Genomic DNA, 17,657 nt, shown 5'->3' on the forward strand with positions numbered 1-17,657 from the left:
ACTTAGCTGTGACTGTCTTCTGCGTGTCCAAAACGACACGTTCCACAATTCCACTCGATATGAAAAATACAGCTATCATTTTCTTCTTTACAGATCGGGATTTTCTGACAATTACGGGTGTGTCGTCATCATCAAAGACCCAAACTTTGTTTTGAGCCTTGGTCGGCAGATCGTAATAGTACAGCCAAGTCTCGTCACCTGTCACGATGTTGTTCACATACCGGGATTATCCCTTATCAAACTTTTTTAACATCTCCCGGCACCAAGTCGCACGTCGTGTCATCTGCTCTTCAGTCAGTTGATGCGGCAGAAAGAACAAAGTTTCTTCACGTGCAAATGATCTTGCAGAATCGAACAAATTGCTGGTGCATTTAGGCCCAAAGTATCCTCTATCTGTTGGTAGGTCACTCGCCTGTTTACGTCAAGCATTTTCCTCACAGCAGTAACGATTTCCTCCGTAACTGACGTTCGTGGCCTTCCCGGCCTCTCAGAATCCTCCAGAGTGAAATTTCCCCTTTGGAATTCTCTATACCACCTGAATATCGTTGTACGATGTGGACAATCATCATCTAGTGCAAGAGTCATTTCTTCTAAGCACTGGTCTATGGTTAAACCACGCACGAAATTATACCGCAAAACTGTCCTTATCTCATTTCGTGACCACGATGCCATCGCAAGCACTTTACACTCTCACTACTAATGAATAACTGAGCCCATCGACTTGGCGCGGCGGCTACTATGCACGTATGAACATGTGTCAACATGCAGCAACAAGCAGCTTCCTGTGATTCATTGTTGCGTCATATTGCAAAACTTTCCTAGTACCCCTTGTATGTATTGAATAATGACCCAAGTTTGTTATATGAGGAAAATATGAGTGTAATGTCAGTGCCCGCGAACACCCGAAGGAATGGTCCGGCGAGACTACTGTGATAAGGGAGAATGATGCATGTGCTTCCTTTTGTGTTGTGTTTGGGTGAATTATTGTCGTTATTTTTGGCGGTAGAAATAATGTATTGGATTAGTAGAAATGGGTATTTCCTGGACAAACTTTTTTGTGAGATATTGTAGTTCAACAGATAAGTCATCTTGTAAAGAGCTGTATTTAATAGCATTGTGAATTTGGTTATAAAGAACGGCTTTTTTTCTACTAAGTGGGTAGTGTGATGCAAAGTGTAGGTTATTCATGTCTCTGTGTGTGTGTTTTTCCTAAAGATCTTGGTTGCCAGTTTGGTATATTGTGGGGTTCAGGAAATTGATATTTGTTTATTAACTTCAGTTTCAAGTGTGTATTTTAGTCTATCATAATCTCGCCGGACAATTCCGTCGGGTGTTTGCGGGCACTGACATTACACTCATATTTTCCTCATATAACAAACTTGGGTCATTATTCAATACATACAAAGAGACATATAAATACCCTATGAGTGACATGAATAATATTGTATATGTAATTAAATGCCAGAAAAACTGCAATGCCTGCTACAACGGAAGTACCACTACCAAATACGGTCTACAAAAACTTCTAATACATGGGCTTATTACCACTACAACAGTTTCAAAACAGGGCAATCCAGTACCGAGCTTACACTACACGTACATTCCCACAATCACACCCCTCTAATTGATTCAGCCATCACCATTATAAAATTAAAAACTAGTTACAAAATTTTTCAATACAAAGCCCTTGTTATAGAATGGTTACACTGTCATTCTAAATTAAACATCATAAATGCGAAACTACCCTCCATCCTTTCCCCGGTCTGGAATTTCACGCACCTTAGATTCCCACATGTCCCAAAAAGCATCAGGGAAACATAGAAATTCTTTTAAATAACACCCGTTCCCTCCTCACTGAGTATTGCCAACTGAAGACGTTTAAAAAACGAAAGTCAGTCGTTATGACTTTTGGCTTCACCGGGTTTCATATATTTTAGAGTTTTTAATTAATTAATTCTTCAATGAAAACCAAGGACGGAGTTGTGCACTTCTACTTCCTTGAGCATATTTTAATTCCGTTTTAATTTTAATCCTGTATCCTTACTAATAAACTCATTTAACCTCTAAATTATTTAAACTTTTCTTTATCAATCCTACTCCAAGTAACAACTGCAGATTATATAAGGTGAGTACCGTCTAATTAAGCTTTGCTATTGAACTTAGTCCAATCATAACGGTATTTTAAGATATTCTATAACATATCTAATTATCCAAATAATCTGAAAAATCAGCAAGAAATAATTCAACATTATTTGCTTTTTAACGCAACCTTATTTTCGATGAGCATAACTGTGAAAAATCTATTTCTTTTATATTAAAAACATATAGTTTTAATTTTTTTTTGAAAAATAAAACCACACATTATAACAGCTTTTGGGAGTTTTGAATATTAGCACTCTTATTATTTGGCTGATAGTGAGTGAGTGAAATGTCAATCGGAAAACTCACGTGCTTTAAAAATCATATGCCAGCCACTCTCCCATTACATGTCAGACAGTAATGACTGGAGGTTCTGTCATAAAATGTAAAGTGGGTGCACTTCAATAATTGGATGCAAGATACAGACCCTTAAATTCTTGTTTTTTGGATTTGTATATCAAGGTTAGGCTTAACCTGATCCTGCTTGCATGTTAACTAACAGAGATTTCTGGAAATTTCAATGGAGAAAATAAAGAAAATACCACTATGAAACATGCTGGGAATTTCAGTTTGTGGACCAAGTAGATGAAGAAGAAGAACACTAACTTGTCAAAATCATGTAGGATCTCAAAAATCCAGCACAAGATTAGAAATTGAAGCTAATCTGTTAAATAATGAACATTAATAAAGAAAACAAAAATTAAAATCTTATGACGTATATAATAAAAACTTCTGTTTTTTTGCTCTGAAAGGAATTTTATGAGTTGGCTTCATACCACTTTCCTTTCATTTTTGTGTTAGCTTACTTTTTTTTTTGGATTCCTTATATTGCTTTACAATCCAGGAAATGGGTCACACTTAGAGTTTGTGTACCACTGGTCTAGAGGATGAGGTTACATCATGCTTTTGGCCAATGTCTTAATGCAGAACATCAGACTTAATGAGACAAAATATATATTGCATGAATGAACGTTGCTAAGATGGGTGTGAATAAATGTGTACACACTTACTCATCTTTTTTGAAGACTAACATTCTGAACAATACAGACAATTCTCTCAACACAAGGTCATTATTATGTTTGAAAAAAAAAATCCAAGCCACAAATTTGAAAAATTTCTTTGAAGTATAACTGTAATCACAGGTAAAATAAAACATTTTATTCACAAATATGATCACTCTAGTTGTAATACTCAGATCAGATACAGCTGCAAACTACACAACACAGTACAATTAAAAAAATAATAATAATAATAAAATAAAAGAGAAACTGCTCTGGAATACTGAAAGCTGTAAAATGGTATTGTAAATTGGTGTTATAAAACAGCTACGACCAGTATACAAAAATCTCTATCTTATTTTTTCACATATATTAACTTCCAAATTTTGCAACATAACTAAATTTGTTTACCATTACCATATATCAAAAGGTAAGGTACATAAAACCACAATACAATCAATGGAGAGCAAAATAACATGATTAATAATTTGCTATTTGATTAATGTATGTGTGTGTGTGTGTGTGTGTGTGTGTGTGTGAGAGGGGATTATGTATATCAGTGATGCTTTAATACAGAAAATTCAATGTACATGCAAAAATATTTCCAATGTATTCAGGTAAATTTGAGAATTAAAAAAAAAAAAAAAAAAAAAAATGTGATGTATAAAAATAACACATTAAGAATAGATTTAGACACAGGCAACTAGCTTCTAACAAACAAACAAAAAAAAAAAAGGGAACCCAACAAATCTTTGTATATGTTGTCAGAAGCTATCAGTTGGTCTCATAGTTACATGGAGCCAGCAAGATGCATAGTGAACTACTTGTGCTGACTGGTAGAACTAGTAAGGAAGCAAAAGAGGCCAGCAGAAGGCTTCTGAAATCTAAGCAAAAAATTTGTAACTGAATTTGACAAATTAACACATTTAAAATTTTTAATTATTTTGTAAAGATTATTTTACTAAAAAATTTAAAAAAACACATGGAAGGAAACAATGAAATCAATTTCCCAATTAGATTTACTGATATAAATAATATTTCCCCATATTTTTCTTTTAACAGTATACATATTTAATTACTTAGAAAAAAAATCAGTATTTCAATATAAATTTTAGCTGTTATAAAAAAAAAAAAAAAATTTGTTAACATCAACATTTGACAAAATTTTGCAGTGGTAATTTATGGTTAAAAAAAAAAAAAAATAATAATAAAAAACCCCGTCATATTCTAAAATTTAGTATCTTATGATATAAATATATTTGTATTTATATTTGCATCATGAAAAGTATATGCAGATTTTTCATGGTGCAAAAATTAAAATATTTCTTAATTTCTGAATTCTCAAGCTGTAATGCTGCCACATGGACTAAGAAAATAATAGAATGGTACCAAGAGGAGCTAGAAGAAAACTGGAAGACAACGGAGGAGATGGATAGATTGCTTGAAATCTCCAGCAAGTTGCTAGGGATTTCAAGAACTGCTGGGAGTCATCATGGAATAAGTAAATACATGGGCTGTGTTAGGATAACTAAGAGTAAGAACAGGTGCATGTATACCAATGCTAGAAGTATAGTAAATAAATTTGATGAATTTCAAGTGCAGATCAAGGCATCAAAGACAGATACTGTTGGGATTTCAGAGACATGGGGTCACACAGATATAAGCAGTGCGGAATTCAAATTTGGGGAGTACGTGTACAGAAAGGATGCTGTAAGTTAAGAAACACACAAAACATAAGGAAGAGCATCCAGTTGACACTGGCTGACAGTGCAGTGTTGAGTCAGTTTGGTGTGACATAAGCACTGAGAAAAGGAAAATTAGAGTTATAGGCCTAATGACTGATGAGTATAACAAACAACTGTGCCAGTAAATCAGATTGTCTTGTAATAGGGGATTTTAACTTACCGGACATTGACTGAAACTTGTGTAATGGTCACTCACAAGTTAGCAAGACTTTTGTGGATTTATTGGAGGACTGTTTTCTACAGCAACATGTTTGAGGGAGTAATACTATTGATCTGGTTATCAGCAGTGATTATTCATGCATTAAGAATTTGCAGATAAAGGAACCACTGGGTGACACAATGTACTGATATGGGAATTACTTAAAGATGTAACTGCCATCAAGGCTAAAGGGAAGGGTTTTTGCTTTCATAAAGGTGACTACAGCGGGCTCAGACAGTTTTTAAATTCTACACAGCGGTATCAACTGATGATGCTAAAAACAGTGAATTCTAAATGGGAAGCCTTCAAGGAATTAGTCTTAGAAGCTAATAGGATTTTCATACCAACTAAAAAAATACTGTTCAAGATTTAGAATTAAATAACCAATGAGGCTTGTGGCACATAAGAAAAATGCATGGGATGCATATAAATTATCAGGCAATACAGAAGCCCATGGTAGATATAAGCTGGTCTGTAATCAAGTCACAAAGGAGGTTAGGCAACCAAAGGCTGATTATGAAAAATCCTTGGCAAAGGATGCAAAGAAAAACAGCAGAGTTCTTTACTTATGTAAACTCCAGAAGGAAGGGGATGAATCAGATTGGTCCACTTGATATTGATGGTTCAACTTTTCATGATCCTGCTCAGATAGCTGACAAACTGAATGGGTAATCTGCATCTACATTCACACATGATGAATTCTGTAAGGGAGGACAGAAGGTTACTAAACTCTAACATGGAGCTAAATGATTTTGTAATAATGGAGATAAAAGTGGAGTAGAAATTATCGAATTTAAATATAAAAAAGGCAACTGGGGTGGATGGTATACATCCAGTTATATTGAAGGAGGCAGTGAGGAATGTAAGCAAACTCTTAGCCATAATTATGAGAGCATTCTTAGATTCGGTGGAAGTCCCTGTGGACTGGAGATGTGCAAATGTATCCCAAATTCACAAAGGGGGTTCAAAGGGTGACACAAATAATTATAGACCTGTTAATTTAACTTCTGCTTTGGGGAAAATAATCAAGTCACTGGTTAAAGAAGCGTTGCAGGATCACCTAGACAAGACTGCAATAATAGTTCAGACACAGCATGGGTTTGTTAAGGGGAGGTCTTGTCTGACCAATTTGATTGGATACTACGATGTGTTCACAAAGGAACTGGATGCAAAATATAATTTTGCTAATATATATTTGTATTTCAGGAAGCTTTTGATACTGTGGGCAAGTTGCTATAATGGATAAAGGGATGTTGAGTGGGAGATGACAGAGAGTGGTAACAAATGGACACTGTTCATTGTGGACTAATGTTATTAGTGGAGTTGTTCAGGGTTCGGTGTCGGGCCCATTGTTGTATTGTGTATTTATCAATGAAGGTATATCACGCTCAATGTTCAAGTTTTCAGATGACACAAAGATTGGTAGGGTTAATGACAGTATGCTATTGCAACAGGATCTAGAAAAGTTAGACAGATGGGCTGAGAAGTAGCAACTGAAGTTTAACATCGACAAATGCCAAGTACTGCATATGGGTAGCAGTAACCCAAGAGAAATGTACCAACTGTGTGGTACTACACTCAGGGAAGTGGAGAATGAAAAAGACCTGGGGGTGATTGTGCAGTCAGATATGAAGTTCTCTGGGCAGTGTGGACAGGCTGCCAAGCAGGTCATGGAGTCTTGTCAATGATATATAGGAATTTTGCTAGCAGAGACAAGGAGGTGATTATCCCCTTGTATAAGGCAATGGTCAGGCCACACCTTGAGTACTGCTTACAGGTCTGGAGGCCTCATTTCAGGAAGCATGTAGAGTTGCTAGAACAAGTACAAAGAAAGGCAACAAGATTGGTGAGAGGGGAAAAGGGGGGGTGCCTTACCAGGAATCTGCAAGGGATCTGATGCATGGCTTCCCTATGTATGGCCTTGAATGGTTTGAGCAGGCTCAATGCTGATGGGATTCTTCCAACTGCTCAGATTCAAATTGGGGAAAGACAGTTGCAGAATAAATGTTTGCCTTTAGCCATCAGGTAGTTGTTTGCTGGAACAGACTTCCATCTGTTGTTTTAAAGCTGATAACTGAAATAAATTTAAGGCTGAACTCGACCAACATTTGATGCAACCGGATGGGTGAAATGGGCCCGCCCCCTTGTATCATATAGTGCTAATGTCTACTTGACTTATTGGACCATCTCACATGTAGATATATCTGGTCACTGGGTTGCTCACATATTCACGTTGCCTACCTGATCACCGATGACTCAAATCAGAGCCAAAATCGAAGTCTGGTCATAGTCTTTAATAAATAGCAATATATTTCTTCATTAGAACAGTGCTTTTTTTATTTAGAGTAGCACAACATCAAGACTTTCATATTAGGGAGGTACTCTTGACAAAGTATGAGGACATCTACAATAACTTTATAATAGTTAATATTAATTACATTATATTTTACTGTTATTAACTGAAGCACTCATTATGGCCAAAGGTCCCCAATGCACTATTAATGGAATTAAAAGCCAAATGTAGGATTAGAACCACAGGTCACAGTACATGGAACACAAATGCTGTGTCTTACATATTCTGTATGCTTTGCTTTTTTGGGTCATAATGAATGTTTCAATGGATCATGGAAGACATTTTTACTAATTTCTGGTTGTATTGTGTTCCAATCATTTTAAAGAAAATCAGCTCTACTGACAAAGTGTGACATCTTGGTTTTGTCCTAATTCTCTGTTCTAATTCATCTCAAATGTTGGGTTGAGGTCAGACCTTTATGTGGGCCACAGCAATGTTCTGGTGTTCTCTTCAAACCAAGCATGTAGAAGTCTTTGTTTTTTGACATAGAGAACTGTTGCATTGAAAGTTGCAAGGGCTGCTTCCCTAAATTGTCACAACATAGGGCATACAGAATTTTCAAGATCAATGTAAGACACAGCATTTGTAGTTCGTGCACTGTGATTCAATGGAAATCAGTTCTGTGGAGCAACAAGTCATGCTAAATGCTCTTCCTATCTACTGAACGTGTTTGGGTATGGAGGATGTCTGGTGAATGCTTATTACCTGAATGTGCTGTCCAAACTGTTAAGTCGGGACAGCCACTTCTTGTGGTATGGATTAGAACCACAGGTCACAGTACACGGAACACAAATGCTGTGTCCTACATATTCTGTATGCTTTGTTTTTTTGGCATAGAGCATTTTGCCAATGCTGGTAAGGTGTAAGGGCTGCTTTCCTAAATTGTCACAACATAGCATACAGAATTCTCAAGAACACCGATGTCCTATATTGGTGTTCTTGAGAATTCTGTATGCTATGTTGTGACAATTTAGGAAAGCAGCCCTTACACCTTCCAACAGCATTTGTAGTTCCACACACTGTGACCTGTGGACTTAGTCCATACCACATTAAGTAGTAAACATTCTCTAGATTCTTCGTATCCAAACAGGTCCAACAGAGGAGCATTTTGGCATGACTTGCAGCTCCACAGCACTGGCTTCCATTAAATCACAGTCCAGGTTCAGTGTACCTTCCATCATAACAACTGGTAACGTGTGTTTGTTTTTGTTAAAGGATTGTGGACTGCATATCTGTGAAAATTCATGATATGCAACTCTCTATGTGTCAAGGAAATGCAGGTTCACATGCGATGGCTCACAGTTCTGACTCAGACCCTTCAGTGTCATGACGAGATGCGGTAACAACCAATCATAACGCACTTTGGCTCCTCTCAGTCAGTATTTTAACCACCTACCTGGTCATTTTTTATACTCAGCATCACTTTTCGATTCAATTTCTCCATCACACATTACCAAATATCAACTTGGGGGAAATGTTTAATTTCTGAGCAACAACATGCATATATTTCCTACACACCCCATGATATCCAATTATCATCCACCCATGAAACCGTCAGCTCTTTCAATGTAAAGATTTAAAATGGATTCCTGATTAACAGCTGATTGCCTTTATAGCCAAAGTATGTATATTTGCAATCATTTTTTTTTTAGAATCATGGGTACTCTATGACTTTTGGAAGGATAGTGTAGATCTTGTTGGTGCAGGTTACACTTTCAAACAATTCCTTCAGAATTATATTTTGAAGAACAGTTGGAACTTTCCTACACTTGCAGATGTATCCATTGCTTTAATATTAAAGAAACTTAGGTCACATAGTTTTATTAGTTGTTAATAATAATTCAACTTGTTTAGCTACTGAAGAAGGTAACAAGAAAGCTGTTGTTATACAGGGTTGTGTATCTATCCAAATTAATGCAGGCAGCAGCCTTCAACAGAGCTTTTTTATTCTTAGGTTAGCACTAGTATTTGTGTAAAAATGCTTTTTGACATTCATATTAGATACACCTAATTTCAACTCATTTAACTGTTCTGTCATTTTTAGATCTCAATGAGTCCCGAAGTACTATTTCTTTTTTCAGCCAAACAAAATCGATATTGAGAAAAGGTGTACATGAAAGTGTTGTGGTAAAGGGGAAATGAGCCAAAAAAAAAAAAAAAACAATTTCCTGCTTATACACCAGAAATGGCCATATTAGCTTTTAAAAGACAAATAAAATAAAATAATAGCACCATATTTAGCAGTCACAAGAGCTAGAACCATGGTTAACTCAAAAATGCACGTATTACTGTACTTGTGTTTGGAATTTGGGCAAACAATGTTATCAAAGAACCAAATGTTAAAACATCACCACTCACAATATGCTGAAACCACATGATAACATATTTCCACCAGAAAAGATAATATCAATATAATAAACAACAAAATATATCAATCAATATAATAAACCCAACTGAAATTCACAACTGTTCACAGCTCTATAAATCCTAGGCAGAGTGCATTCTTTTATAGTTAGAGGCAATTTTACTCTTTTACAAGTGGAAACGTGTAAACACGCACACATATATATACACCATACACAAAAATATATACACCATCACAACTATTTTAAGTTAAATGTTCTTAATTTTAAAGAAACTCCAAAATGTACAAGGGGCGTTCAATAAATTATCTACTCAAGGTACTTCCCATAATAGTTATATTTCAATGATTCATGATTTATCATGTTCCTATATATCTCAACTTAAATCATACTAATTTTGACCTCACTATGTTTTTAGGTTGTGCTGCTGCAGTAATAGAAAGAAGACACCAGTATCAAATTATGGATTTGCTGAAATTGGGGCATCATTCAGTCATCAAGTTTCTTATCAAAGAAGGAAATGGGCCAAAGGCCATTCATGAAAGGACAGTTGCTATGTATGGCAACAGTGCACCTTCAGAGTTGCAGGTGAAATTCTGGCCAAAACAATTCAAGAAGGGTAGAGTCCATCAAAGATGATCCACATCCAGTGACAGCAACCACTCCAGAAATGTGCCAAGCTGTGGAAACACTTGTGTTGAATGACAGACGTTTCAAGTTGTCCCAAATTTCTAGGGAATGTGACATATCTGAAGGAACAGTTATAACCATCCTCCATGCAAACATTTGGGGATGAATAAGGTCAGTGCAAAGCAGGTCCCCCAGATTTACCAACAGCATGTTACCATGATGTTACCAACAGCAAATTCAAAATGGGAAGCATTCAAAGAACTTATCTTGGAAGCTACTAGGCTTTACATACCAACTAAGAAATATTGTTCAAGGTTTAGGCCAAAATGGATGTCAGATGAACTAATGAGGCATATGGCAGAGAAGAAAAATGCATGGGATACTTACAAATTAACACATGACACAGAAGCCTATGATAGATACAAGTTGATATGCAACCAAGTTACAAAGGAAGTTAGGCAGGCAAAGGCAGATTACGAGAAATCCGTGGCAAGGGATGCAAAGAAAAACAGCAAAGAGTTCTTTACTTATGTTAACTCTAGAAGGAAGGGGATGAATCAGATTGGTCCACTTGATATTGATGGGTCAACTGTTGATGATCCTGCTCAGGTAGCTAACAAACTAAATGAATATTTTTTAGCATTAGCATTAGCATTAGTAGAGGCATTTGATGCAAGAAAGCAAGCTTATGCAGCATCAGCCAAAAAAAAAAAAAACTCACTTCCACTTCACCCCTCTGTTCGTTCAAAATACCTGTCCAGCTGAGCCTTAAACTTATTTAGGCTATCAACCTCCACCACAAGGGATGGCAGTCTGTTCCACCAACCAACCACCCGCTGGCTAAAGGCAAATTTCCGCACGTCTATCCTACATCTGTCTTTCCTCAATTTGAATTTATGCCCTCTCAGGTGATTATTCTGAGCTAGAGGAAGAATCCCATCAGCATTGAGCATGCTTAAACCATTCAAGGCTTTATACACCTCTATCAGATCACCTCGCTGGTGCCTAGTCTCCAGACACTGTAATTTGCAAAACTTAAGCCGTTCTTCGTAAGAGCACCCCTTTGTTCCATTCACTAATCTTGTTGCCCTTCTCTGTACTCGTTCCAGCAGCTCTACATCCTTCTTGAAATGAGGCCTCCAGACCTGTATACAGTACTCTAGGTGTGGCCTGACCATCGCCTTACACAATGGAATAATCACCTCCTTATCCCTGCTGGAAAATTCCTGTATATCATTGACAATACTCCATGAGCTACTCTTGCAGCCCGTCTGCACTGCTCAGAGAACTTCATATCTGCCTGCACAACCACCCCCAAGTCCCTTTCATTCTCTACCACTGTCAGTGTTGTACCACAGAGTTGATACGTTGCTCTGGGGTTGCTGTTTCCCATGTGTAGTACTTTACATTTGTCAATGTTAAACTTCATTTGCCACCTCTCAGCCCATCTGCTCAACCTTTCCAGATCCTGTTGCAGCAGCATAGTGTCAGTAGTGTCCTTGACAACCCTGCCAACCTTTGTATCGTCTGCAAACTTGGACATTAATCCCGATATACCATCATCAATATCATTTATAAATACAGAAAACAATAATGGACCCAACACTGAGCCCTGAGGGACTCCACTAATAACATCAGTCCACGATGAGCAGTGTCCATTGATTACCACTCTCTGTCTTCTCCCCCTCAACCACCCCTTTATCCATAGCAGTAATTTGCCTCCAATGTCACACTGCTCCAATTTGTGTAGCAGTCTTCCATGTGCAACAGTATCAAAAGCCTTTCTAAGATCCAAGTATATAATATCAAAGTTATTCCCTGCATCCAGTTCTTTTGTGACTGCATCATAGTATCCAATCAAGTTGGTCAGGCAAGACTTCCCCTTAACAAAACCATGCTGTGTCTGAGCTATAACTGAAGTCTTGTCTAAATGATCCTGCAGTGCTTCTTTAACCAGTGCCTCCATTAATTTTCCTGGAACAGAAGTTAAGCTCACAGGTCTATAATTACTTGTGTCAGCCTTTGATCCTCCTTTGTGAATTGGGGTCACATTTGCACATTTCCAGTCTATGGGTACCTCCCCTGAGTCCAAGGAAGCTCTCATAATTATGGCTAAGGGTTTGCTTACTTCCTTTGCTGCCTCCTTTAATATAACTGGATAGATCCCATCCACCCCGGGTGCCTTTCTTGTGTTTATCTTCAACAGTTTCTCCTCCACTTTACTCCCAGTTATTTCAAGATTCTGTAACTTACTGCTAGAGTTAAATACACCTCTGGCATTCCCCTCGCTGAATAACTCCTCATGTGTGAATGTCGATGCAAAATATTCATTAGTTTGTTAGCTACCTGAGCAGGATCATCAACACTTGACCCATCAATATCAAGAGGACCAATCTGATTCATCCCTCTCCTTCTAGAGTTTACATAAGTAAAGAACTCTTTGCTGTTTTTCTTTGCATCCCTTGCCAAGGATTTCTCGTAATCTGCCTTCGCCTGCCTAACCTCCTTTGTAACTTGGTTGCATATCAACTTGTATCTATCATAGGCTTCTGTGTCATGTGTTAATTTGTATGTATCCCATGCATTTTTCTTCTCTGCCATATGCCTCATTAGTTCATCTGACATCCATTTTGGCCTAAACCTTGAACAATATTTCTTAGTTGGTATGTAAAGCCTAGTAGCTTCCAAGATAAGTTCTTTGAATGCTTCCCATTTTGAATTTGCTGTTGGTAACATCATCAGTTGGTCCCACTGTATAGAATTTAAATACTGTCTCAGTCCATCGTAGTCGCCTTTACGGAAGCAATAACCCTTCCCTTTACCCCTAATGGTAGTTACCTCTTTGAGTAAATCCCACTTCAGCACACTGTGATCACTGCCACCTAGTGGTTCATTTATCTGCAGATTCTTAATGCATGAAGAATCACTGCTGATAATCAAATCAAGAGTATTGCTCCCTCTAGTTGCCTCCCGAACATGCTGATGTAGAAAACAATCATCCAATATATCCACAAAAGCCCTGCTAGTGTGTGAGTATCCAGCCCCAAATTCCAGTCAATATCTGGGAAATTAAAATCTCCATTATAAGACACTCTGATTTACTGGCCCATTCTATTTCCCTGTACAGTTCCTTATTATACTCATCAGAGTCATTAGGCCTATAGCACACTCCTACTCTCAATTTTGATCTCCCAATGTTTATGTCACACCAAACTGACTCCACACTGCACTGTCCAGCGATGTCGACTGGCTTCACTTCCTTGGTTTTTATGTGTTTCTTAACTAATAGCATAACACCTCCCCCCTTCCTATCCTGTCTATCCTTTCTGTAGACGTTGTACTCCCCAAATTGCAGTTCCGCATCCCTTATATCTGTGTGACACCACGTCTCTGATATCTCAACAATATCTGCCTTCGATGTTTTGAGCAATACCTCAAATTCATCAAATTTATTTACTAAACTCCTAGCATTGGTGTACACGCAAGTATACCTGCACCTGTTTCTATTCTTAGCTACCCTAACACAACCCATGTGTTTACTTGTACCACAATGGCTCCCAGCAGTCTCTGAAATACCATGCATCTTGTTTTTCAGGCTTCTGCTCATTCTAATAGAAGCAGTGCAAGAATCTCTTTCACCTCTGCCAGTGGCTACTGTCAATCTATTGGTCTTTGTCTCCCCCCAAGCTAGCAGTTTTCCGACCCACCTAACACTGCCTCGACAGCATCAGCAAAAATTCTTGCACCCTTTCTATTTAAGTGTATCCCATCCCTGTAGAAGCAATCTCTCCTGTTAACAAGTACAGTCCAGGCTGAAAAAAATTCTACCCCTTGAGCCTTGCACAATCTTTCCAGGGCCGAATTGATCGACAAGGCTCTCATCATATACTCCCTCCTATCGTGTCTGGGCAGAATTGCAGACACTTTCAAATTCAACCCTAATTCTCGGCTTTTGTTCAACAGTGACCTGTACTTGTTAAGTAATTCTGCCGGTCTCCTACTCTTAATATTATTAGTGCCAACGTGTACAACTATATCACCTTTTGTGCCCTTAAAAGATGATATTCGCTCTACAACGTCATCAACCTTTGCCCCTGGCAGACATACCCTGGTCCTGTTCCACCTATCTTTTTTACAAAGCATGTTCCCCGTTTCCCTGACAATAGAGTCACCAACAACTACTAGTTCCTTCGGGACCAGCGCATCGACATTCACACATGAGGAGTTATTCAGCGAGGGGGAATGCCAGAGGTGTATTCAACTCTAGCAGTAAGCTACAGAATCTTGAAATAACTGGGAGTAAAGTGGAGGAGAAATTGTTGAAGATAAACACAAGAAAGGCACCCGGGGTGGATGGGATCTAGCCAGTTATATTAAAGGAGGCAGCAAAGGAAGTAAGCAAACCCTTAGCCATAATTATGAGAGTTTCCTTGGACTCAGGGGAGGTACCCATAGACTGGAAATGTGCAAATGTGACCCCAATTCACAAAGGAGGATCAAAGGCTGACACAAGTAATTATAGACCTGTGAGCTTAACTTCTGTTCCAGGAAAATTAATGGAGGCACTGGTTAAAGAAGCACTGCAGCATCATTTAGACAAGACTTCAGTTATAGCTCAGACACAGCATGGTTTTGTTAAGGGGAAGTCTTGCCTGACCAACTTGATTGGATATTATGATGCAGTCACAAAAGAACTGGATGCAGGGAATAACGTTGATATTATATACTTGGATCTTAGAAAGGCTTTTGATACTGTTGCACATGGAAGACTGCTACACAAATTGGAGCAGTGTGACATTGGAGGCAAATTGCTGCTATGGATAAAGGGGTGGTTGAGGGGGAGAAGACAGAGAGTGGTAATCAATGGACACTGCTCATCGTGGACTAATGTTATTAGTGGAGTCCCTCAGGGCTCAGTGTTGGGTCCATTATTGTTTTCTGTATTTATAAATGATATTGATGATGGTATATCAAGCTTAATGTCCAAGTTTGCAGACGATACAAAGGTTGGCAGGGTTGTCAAGGACACTACTGACACTATGCTGCTGCAACAGGATCTGGAAAGGTTGAGCAGATGGGCTGAGAGGTGGCAAATGAAGTTTAACATTGACAAATGTAAAGTACTACACATGGGAAACAGCAACCCCAGAGCAACGTATCAACTCTGTGGTACTACACTGACAGTGGTAGAGAATGAAAGGGACTTGGGGGTGGTTGTGCAGGCAGATATGAAGTTCTCTGAGCAGTGCAGACGGGCTGCAAGAGTAGCTCATGGAGTATTGTCAATGATATACAGGAATTTTTCCAGCAGGGATAAGGAGGTGATTATTCCATTGTATAAGGCAATGGTCAGGCCACACCTAGAGTACTGTATACAGGTCTGGAGGCCTCATTTCAAGAAGGATGTAGAGCTGCTGGAACGAGCACAGAGAAGGGCAACAAGATTAGTGAATGGAACAAAGGGGTGCTCTTACGAAGAAAGGCTTAAGTTTTGCAAATTACAGTGTCTGGAGACTAGGCACCAGCGAGGTGATCTGATAGAGGTGTATAAAGCCTTGAATGGTTTAAGCATGCTCAATGCTGATGGGATTCTTCCTCTAGCTCAGAAAAATCGCCTGAGAGGGCATAAATTCAAATTGAGGAAAGACAGATGTAGGATAGACGTGAGGAAATTTGCCTTTAGCCAGCGGGTGGTTGGTTGGTGGAACAGACTTCCATCCCTTGTGGTGGAGGTTGATAGCCTAAATAAGTTTAAGGCTCAGCTGGACAGGTATTTGGATCGAACAGAGGGGTGAAGTGGAAGTGGGTTTTTTTTTTTGTTTTTGGCTGATGCTGCATAAGCTTGCTTTCTTGCATCAGATGCCTCTACTAATGCTAATGCTAATTTCTGACCTCTGTGAAGAAGCAATTCAGAGTACAGTGTTGTGAGGAGAATTTAGAGCTTCATGAACGGAATCCTGAAACTTTCATCTCCAGAATTGTTACGGGTAATGAAACATGGGTTCATCACTGGGATCCTGAGACCAAGCAAGAATCAATGCAATGGAAGCACAAGGGTTCTCCCTCACCCAAAAAATTTCAGCAACATTCGCTTCGGCTGACAGGATTATTGCCACCATTTTTTGGGATGCTGAGGAAATTTTGTACATTCACTATTTGGAACACAAGTAGTGAATTATTCAGGGGAGTTACATTGGAAAATAAAAACAGATTTTTGCCTGTATCTCCTGTATCAGACAGTGACTGGGGAGTCATATGCATTCCTGCTGTACAACCTAAGGGATGTCATAAAGGAAAAACACCATGGAAAACTAGAGGTGTGCTGCTTTTTCATGACAACGCACCAGTGCACAGGTCATATGCTGTTGCTGCTGCTTTGAGAGACTGTCACTTTACAGAACTTACCCATCCACCTTACAGTTCAGATCTGGCCCCAGTGACCATTTTTTGTTTCAACACCTCAAGAAAAACTCTGAAAAACAAATGAACTGAAAAAAAAGTTCATTTCCTGGTGATAATAAACTGAAGTCTTCTGTTTTTGCATTCTTTGATGGACAGGACAAAGAATTTTATTTGTTTGGTATTTCCTCACTGCCAACAAAATGAGAAAAGTGCATTGACGTTCACAGGAGTTACATTGGAAAATAAAAACAGATTTTTGCTTGTATCTCCTGTATCAAATATGACACTCAACCATAATGAAACTGGTGGATACAGGCACACAGCTAAAGTCTGAATTACTTTGAAGTAAACATTACGCATGACCAAACTGTGTGGAACCTCGAACCAGAATGGCGATTGCTTCAGCAGTGATGCCAACTGTAGTCAGTTGAAAATAGCTGAGTCACAATGCAAAAATAGATAAAATCCTATGTTAACAATGAAAAAAAAAAAAAAAAAAAAAATTTTTTTTTCTGTAGCTAAAGGGAATTTAAATGATTGGGGTATATGCTCTGAAATACAACCGGGGGCATGCCCCTACACTGAATCCATCACTGGGTAGGTATATAATTTATTGAACGCCCCTCGTAAGAGCATCTGTACAATGTATATAACCAAAGATACTACCTCAATCTGTTTTGACATTTACTCTGATTCTTCATCTGCACCATCATCTTCATTCTTCTCAGACATGTTTTTGGCATCAGAATTATCCTTCAGTAAACAAAAGGTAATTATATGTATGCATGACAAAGTAATACAGAACTAAAAAGAAAAAACCTACAATAA

The 17,657-nt window shown here is 38.3% G+C and overlaps 1 long non-coding RNA gene across 1 annotated transcript in view; it reads right to left on the minus strand.

Annotated features, from left to right (window-relative positions):
• Positions 1 to 3,799: 3,799 nt before the first annotated feature.
• Positions 3,800 to 17,657, minus strand: part of LOC150090425 (uncharacterized) — a 96,193-nt gene continuing 82,335 nt past the window's right edge. The window contains exons 5-6 of the long non-coding RNA XR_016546707.1: positions 17,496 to 17,582; positions 3,800 to 4,021 (exon numbers count right to left, since the gene is read on the minus strand). This is a non-coding gene — a long non-coding RNA (uncharacterized LOC150090425). The remainder of the gene's footprint in view (positions 4,022 to 17,495; positions 17,583 to 17,657) is intronic.

This window comes from Mastigoproctus giganteus, chromosome 2 (genome assembly GCF_048544385.1).
Source record: "Mastigoproctus giganteus isolate SK-2022 chromosome 2, ASM4854438v1, whole genome shotgun sequence".
Lineage (NCBI taxonomy): Eukaryota > Metazoa > Arthropoda > Arachnida > Uropygi > Thelyphonidae > Mastigoproctus > Mastigoproctus giganteus.